At 52.8% G+C, this 8232-nt stretch overlaps 1 non-coding gene across 1 annotated transcript; it reads right to left on the bottom strand.

The window, feature by feature from the left end:
• Positions 1-4751: 4751 nt before the first annotated feature.
• LOC134953829 (U6 spliceosomal RNA) lies at positions 4752-4857 on the bottom strand. Its single transcript, XR_010185806.1, has one exon. It is a non-coding gene; the product is annotated as a U6 spliceosomal RNA (small nuclear RNA).
• Between the last annotated feature and the right edge of the window lie 3375 nt (positions 4858-8232).

The following is an 8232-nucleotide window of genomic DNA, read 5'->3' as shown; positions in this document are numbered from 1 at the left end:
GCAGAAGGGACAGTGCCTGATGAGAGGGAGAGATTGAGAAGGTGGGAAAGATGGGAACAAGCAGAAGGAGAGAGGTAGCGGAGGAGGCGGGAGGGGATAGGGTCAAGTGGGGAGGTGGTGAGGGGACAGGAACGAATGAGGGCCATGACTTTCTCTCCAGATGCATGGGAGAAAGATGTCTGAGTTGGTGGGAGGGATGGGGAGGAGTGGTAAGGGATGGGAGAGAGATGGTTACTGATGGTCTGGTGTGATGTGATGTCCTTACGTATGGAGTCAATTTTGGATGTGAAGTAAGTGGCAAAGTCAAGAGCAGAGAGTGAGGAAGGGAGACGAGGTGGGCAGAGGAGTGAGTTGAGAGTGGCAAAGAGGCGCAAGGGGTTGGAAGACTGGGAGGAGATGATGATCTTGAAGTATGACTGTTTAGCAAGAGAAAGGGCAGCACTGAAGGATGAGAGCATAAGTTTGAAATGGAGGAAGTCTGCCTTAGAGCGTGATTTCCTCCAGTGTCACTCAGCAGTACGTGAGCATTTTTGCAGATATCTGGTGCATTTGGTGTGCCAGGGTTGAGGTGTTAATTTGCGAGGGTGAATAGTGGTTGATGGAGCAACAGAGTCTAGAGCAGAAGTAAGGGATGCATTGTATATGGAAGTGGCTTGTTCGGGGCATGAGAGAGAGAGAATAGGAGAGAGAAGTGAGTCAAACAGGGAGGAAAGGAATGAGGTATCAATAGCCTCAATGTTACGCTTAGTGATAGAACGCCTTGGTAAGTAGAGATGGGGAAGTCGAGAGAGATAGGTTAAAGGAGAGCAGGTGGTGGTCAGAGAGGGGAAATGGGGAATTGGAAAAATCAGAAATATCACAGCGGTGAGTGAAGACCAGATCCAGTGAGTTCCCATTCACTTGGGAGGGTGAGGAGGTCCACTGGGAGAGACCAAGTGAAGAGGTGAGGTTAAGGAGTTTAGAGGCAGGGAATTGTGTGGGGATGTCAATAGGGATGTTGAAATCGCCTAGGATAATGGAGGGAATGTCAGAAGAGAGGAAGTGAGGAAGCCAGGAAGCAAAGTTGTCGATGAATTTGGAAGCAACGCCAGGGGGGGCGGTAAATGACAGCCACTCTAAGATGGACTGGTTGGAAGAGGCGTATAGTATGGACCTCAAATGTAGAGAATGTAAGAGATGGTTCTGGTGGTATGAGTTGGTAGGAGTAACTAGAAGGTAAAAGGACCCCAACACCACCCCCATGGCGACCCCCAGGTCGGGGTGTGTGTGTGAATGTGAGGCCCTCAGCAGAGAGAGCAGCAGGAGAAGTAGTGTCAGAGGGCGTAATCCAAGTTTCAGTAATGGCTAGTAGGTGTAGGGAGTTGGAAATGAAAAGGTCATGATTGGGGACCAGTTTGTTACAAACAGATCTGGCATTCCAGAGGGCACAGGATAGGGGGTATGAGTTTGTGGGAGAGATGTGAATGAGATTATCAGGGTTGCTGTAGCGATGAGGAGAGATTAACTTTGAGGGCAGGGATGATGAGAGAGTGGTGATGGTGCGGGTGCCTGAGCTAGGAGTGGAAACTGCAGGAGGTGGGCAGGGAGGGAGGTCAGTGTGATGTGGATGGGGGTGTGGGGAGGTGACAGGGAAGGGAGGGATGGAGCAGGGCTGAGTTGTGGGGTAGCAGGACCATGGGGCAGACGTGAGTGAAAGTGGGGTAACAGGAAAAGAGGGGAAATAATACAGAGAGATGGAGGGGAGACAGAGGAGGGGAGGGAGGAGGAGGTGTAGGAGACTAAGAGGGAAGGATAAAGACACATAATTAGGTAGACACTGAGTGATATGGGGAGTAAAAGAAAGCCTTGACATAGTGTTCAGTAGGTAAATAGGTTGAGGGAAAGTGGAAGTAGTAGTGGAGGCTTTAAGGGATTCAGAGCCGAAGAATTGCAGAAATGCAGATGAGAAAAGCAGTGTCGGCTCAATGGGTGTAGATTTAAGGCGCCCATCATTTTATTGCGATCCCTTACACTTTAACTTTAAGCTAGCTTAGCACTACAAATAAAGACACGGACACCAATAGCTAGATTTACAAGGTCAGACGGTATTTATTGATGACTGACCGGAACTTTAAACTAGATTTTATGTTGGAGGATGGCAAAGATAAAGGCGCTACCAAACGCCAACTCCAGTCATCTGATTATATCACCGAAACTGAGGAGGGGACTACCACAACAACCACCTCCTACATGCCTAACCTGCATTGTGCAGGACCCACCACTCTTTCCTCTGGCAAATATGGATGCTCCCCTAGGGGAGCTTCCGATTGTCCAACCGCAGGGTAAGGACACACTCGCCGTCCATTCCGAAAGAGGGTGCCCCACAATGACCACATAGGCCTATATGACCGCTGGCTGGTAGCGACTTTCCCGCCACAACGAGGTTTACCAAACCATGACCGCCATCCCCAGAAAACATAAAAACAACCTCGTAAGCTAAAGCAAAAGCCAAAAGTCCCATCAAGAAAAAACACCGACCCCCCCGGGGAAAAGACTAACATGCTTAACAATGCAAAAAACTGTGGGCCCGTAGAACCCGCAAAAGAAGCTGCCCTACCAAACTACCGAAAGCTACAAAATAAACCCGCAGAGCCACCGTCTCCCGGGCCCGAACAGACAGCAGAGAAACACGCTGCACCCCTACAATAACCACGAAGCATAATCCTCCCCGGCCAATAACAGTAGAACGCCGCTGAACAGCCAGTGAGTGCATGAAGCAACAAAAGGGGACCTGACAGCAAATATGAGGCAGAAGCCTACGAACATGACCCAAACACAGTACTGACTAGGGGCAGGACACCTAAACGGGCGACACTACCTACCTACCTGGTAGAAAAGATAACCCCAACAAATCAACCCCACGCAAGCCACGAGCTCCTTACCCACGGACCACCCCGTGACCAAAACCACAGCCGTTCCTCTTGCCATAGGATGCGAAGCCGCCCAAAAGTTTTTTAAAAATGGCCCAACAGGCACACGCTCCTGCGTGTTGATAGCATCTGAAAAGAAAAGATCCCTAACACCTGTGACTAAAACAGGCAATAAAATTACACGATAAACAGTAGCAGAAAACAAACCCAAGTGAAGGAGAAAACTCAAAAAACCTCCCGTGGATCTTTGATAAGCCAATTGTAATTAGGCCTCCTCTGAGGAAAATGTAAAAATTCGCTTCACACCCTCAATTCCTGAACGCTATCCGTTCAAAAACTGACCGGTAAACATAGTTTTTGGATTCGCGTAACAGGCGCAACTAAGACCTCAGAAACATACACAAAATTTATACAACGCAGATTCCCAGTGGTCCAGCACCCGATTCGCAGCCGCCACAGTCCGCGCAGTTTCCCCAATCCACAAGGAATGGGTACCTGAAGCCGCATCCAAACGCCATTAGAAAAAGGCGCTACCAACCCACCAGTATCAGTCAACTAGCAGAATACTGAATAACCTAGGAGGGGACTGCCCACCCCTCCTAAAGCATAACCCGCATTGTACAGGACTCACCACCCTTTACTCCAGCAGAGCAATGGACAAAACCGCACAGGAACGTCTGTAGTCCACCCACAGGGAGAGGACACTCGCTGACTTACCAAAAGGGGGTGCCCCACAATGACCACTTATGCAAACCTTGACCACTGGCTGGTAGCGACTTTCGCCAAACCGCCATACAACGCACACTCTCAGCGGCCCCGCACCTGTTCCGCTTCTGCTGAAGAAACCGAGGCCGCAGCATGTGTAACTGCCCCCATCCGCAAAGATTGGGTACCATAGCCCGAAAACGTATCCAACGTACACCAGTCGGACACCATGCAGATGCCCAGCACCGGAATCGCTGCCACTGCCAAACCTGCCACCGCAGCATGCGCAGCCACTTCAATCTGCAATGAACAGGCACCCTAGGTGTAAAACACAAAACAAAGCAAATCCCCAGCGGCCCAGCACCCGAAAACGCTGCCGCCGAAGAACCTGCCACCTGCAGCATGCGTAGTTGCCCCCATCCGCAAAGAATGGGTACCCCAGCCCCAAAACACCATACAATGCGCCGTCCCCGCGGCCCAGCACCCGAAGTGCTGCCGCTGAAGAACATGCTGCTGCAGCACGTGCAGCAGCCCCCAATCCACAAGGAATGGGTACCAGAGCCCGAAGACCTTATCCAAAAGGCTGCATAGCACACAGACTGTTATGCACACAGACTCCCATCAGCCCAGAGGCTGCATAGCACACAGACTCCCATCAGAGGCTGCATAGCACACAGACTCCCATCAGCCCAGCACCCGAAGCGCTGCCGCTGAAAATCCCGCCACCGCAGCATGCGCAACAGCCCCAATCCGCAAGGAAACGGGCATCAATAGCCCAACAACCCTACCCAAATGCACAGAGGCTGTATACCATGCATATCCCCAGCAGCTGTCACCGAAGAACCCGCCGCCGCAGCAGGTGTAGTCGCCCCATTCCGCAAGGAAATGGGTACTCTGGACCCCCCACAGCAAGCCCCCGGGAACCACCATAGCCGTAACGCCACAAAAACTGAAAAGACTAGCGAAGAGGACACAGGAGGGCACACAAAGGAAAACGGCCATCCCCCAAAAGCCGCACCAGACACACACCCTCGCCAAAGGCAATGTGCCACCATCCGTAAACGCCTGCGCTCTAAAAGGGGGAAACTAATGACCCCGGCCATCCCAATCCCTTGCAGAACCCACAAGTCTGCACAGGAAAATATGGAGCGCCTCACGATTTGCGTGGCATCCTTGCGCAGGGGCCATGCTAATCTTCCCTGTATCTACCCACATTCAGCACCTGTGCTGCCGAACCGTCCACCATCCAGGCACCCCGCCATAAAACACCCCTGAAAGGCAAACCGGCACAAAGACGACCTGTCACCGGCCACCAACCCACTGATCCGGAATGCCCAATGAAAAACCCAGTGCAAAAGCTAGCCCGAGCAGCGCAACCTCACGAACCAGACTACTTCCCGCCTGGCCGGTCCCGAACGGGACCACCAAACTCCACCTAAGTGTACCGAAATCGACGTGCCCACTCAAAAGCTGCAGCCGGAGGTTGCCCCGTCGCCCATCCCATAAGGGCCATGGATAGCACGAAGGACCTGATAGAGCAGCCAGCCGCAGTAGTATGGAGCGAAAAAGAAGTGCCCGCAAGGGCAGACGCCTTGGCTGCCCCAGACCTGCCATCCCGAGAAAAAACCCGCAGACCAAGGTCCACAAAGCACCTAAGGTGACCCAATAAAAACCACCCCGCCTTAGTAAACAAACCTACCCAAGAAAGCCAATGAACCCCGGCAATCGGAACCAGCGTCCGGAGCATGGGAGGAGCCATCACCAGCCAGTTCACGTAGCTGGACCAACTCGGCCAACCCCCAGACACAAGTCAGACACCAAAAAAACATAAACAGCCGTCCCAGGCACCAATGCACGGAATGCCGCAAAGGAAATGCAACCATGCCTCACCACCCCAGGTGCCATGCCCGGGATGCAACGTCGGGAAACAAACGCCGCGCCCCCAACGACTGGGAACCAGACGACATAAACAGGCGGATGGCCGAGGGGGAGGACGGACGTCGATCATAAAAAGCGTGAACCACCCCTGGGAAGCGCCCAGAGAAAGAAAAACAAGGCCCCGAGCCATCACCGGAAGCGGCCTGGTCCGGAAAAGCAGTAGAAAATAAAACCCCATGTGGGTGAGACAAAGGTGGCAGAAATGGGCACCCACCCCGGAACCCACCGGCAACAGCGGAAGGGCCCTCCGTGCCACCTACCCCTGGCCCCTGAAGGAGCGGAAAGCATTCCGCTCACGACCGGTGAGCACCCCGACCGTGTGACCGCCCCGCAAGAGTGGCGAATCACGAATTTCCCCCCACCCTGCACCTACCACCCTCAGCCCCCTAGGGCGTGAGCCTGTGCCAATAGGACAGTCCATGGTCCGAGCACCAGCATGGCAGGCAGAAACCATGATATTAAGAGGACCATGCGCCCACGACCGTGCTAGCAGCAACCACCAAGAAATTTGTGCGCCCCTGGCTGCTAGCCTATCACGACCGTGTAGCATGACCCTCGTAATGTAGAACATGGCCACCTGGCTCTTTCTGATCAGATCCACAAACTACCCTGCTAAACAAAAAACGGCACCCACGACCCACAAGTATATATGCGGATTAGCGAGGACCCCACATACATATGGGGAGAGCGTAAAAACTCCACACAGTCAGAGCGACGGTGGGGAACGACCGCATGACCACAATGCAGTGCGGCAGCAATGCCGCCGTTATCGTCCGCACCGCCCGTAACCTCCGACATAGCACCATGAACCTGCAAACCAAACATCAGGGAGCCGACATGCCCGTAGCCACCGGCACCCCGCCGTACCCAGTCCCTAAAGCCGCGCGACGCGCAGTAAGCAAGGCAAATTCACGCGGGCGCACGGGGAAACAAGAGGAAACACAACTTAAAACTAAACAATGCTAAAAAAACAAAAGAAAAGCATGCTCACCGTTACCTGAAGGAACCGGAACCACTCCAGCAGACGACGATCCCGATCGAACATCTGCATCAGACACCGACACTGAATCTTCTCCCGGCCTTCGACTCACGAAGCCCCAATCCGCGGTCCTGACGACGCCCGGACAGGAAAACGCGGAGCTGGAAAGAAAAGAGGCAGCGCTACCGGGGAACAGGAAGAAGGGACCGGCCAACGGTGGAAGCCAGCCAGGGATGTCTGGGAGGAACCATCAGCTACTCCCATCACGCCCAGCGCGGGGGGGGGGGGTGTTAACAGATCCACCAATAGGAGGGCGCAGCAGAACGCACCCACCCAATAGCCAGGGGACCCTGATGAGTGCCCACGGCGGGACGCAGGGGCACCCCACCGTACCGCAGGGCCCCAGGAGGAACCCCCATGACCTGACCCCCCAGGGACCGTATTGAAGTAACAAAATATAAGATTTTAAACCTACCGGTAAATATTTTTCTCCTATTCCGTAGAGGATGCTTTGGACTCCGTAAGGACCATGGGGTATAGACGGGCTCCACAGGAGACATGGACTTTAGATGGGTGTGCACTGGCTCTTCCCTCTATGCCCCTCCTCCAGACCTCAGTTAGAGAACTGTGCCTAGAGGAGACGGATAGTACGAGGAAAGTATTTTTGTTAATCTAAGGGCAAAATACATACCAGCCCAAACCATCCACACCGAACAACTTGGAACATACGAACCAGTCAACAGTATGAAACAAAACAGCATCAGCCAGAGACTGATCAAAACTGTAACATAACCCTTATGTAAGCAATGACTATATACAAGTCTTGCAGAATTTAGTCCGCACTGGGACGGGCGCCCAGCATCCTCTACGGACTAGGAGAAAAAGATTTACCGGTAGGTTTAAAATCTTATTTTCTCTTACGTCCTAGAGGATGCTGGGGACTCCGTAAGGACCATTGGGATTATACCAAAGCTCCAGACCGGGCGGGAGAGTGCGGATGACTGCAGCACCGATTGAGCAAACATGAGGTCCTCCTCAGCCAAGGTATCAAACTTGTAGAATTTAGCAAAAATGTTTGAACCCGACCAAGTAGCCACTCGGCAAAGTTGCAATGCCGAGACACCTCGGGCAGCCGCCCAAGAAGAGCCCACCTTCCTAGTGGAATGGGCCTTTACCGAATTTGGTACCGGCAATCCAGCCGTAGAATGAGCCTGCTGGATCGTGTTACAGATCCAGCGAGCAATAGTCTGCTTAGAAGCAGGAGCGCCCACTTTATTGGCCGCATACAGGACAAACAGTGCCTCTGTTTTCCGAACTAGAGCCGTCCTGGCTACATAAATTTTTAAGGCCCTGACTACATCAAGGGACTTGGAATCCTCTAAGTCCCCCGTAGCCACAGGCACCACAATAGGTTGGTTCATATGAAATGACGAAACCACCTTAGGCAGAAATTGAGGACGAGTTCTCAACTCTGCTCTATCCACATGAAAAATCAGATAGGGGCTCTTGTGAGACAAAGCCGCCAATTCGGACACCCGCCTTGCAGATGCCAAGGCCAGCAACATGACCACTTTCCTAGTGAGAAATTTAAATTCAACCGTTTGAAGAGGTTCAAACCAGTGTGATTTTAGGAACAGTAACACCACGATAAGGTCCCATGGTGCCACTGGGGGCACAAAAGGAGGCTGGATGTGCAGTACT

The sequence above is a fragment of the Pseudophryne corroboree genome, chromosome 8 (assembly GCF_028390025.1).
Source record: "Pseudophryne corroboree isolate aPseCor3 chromosome 8, aPseCor3.hap2, whole genome shotgun sequence".
Taxonomy (NCBI): Eukaryota; Metazoa; Chordata; class Amphibia; order Anura; family Myobatrachidae; genus Pseudophryne; species Pseudophryne corroboree.
The sequence above is the reverse complement of the archived record's forward strand: the minus strand, read 5'-3'. Positions and strand labels throughout refer to the sequence as shown.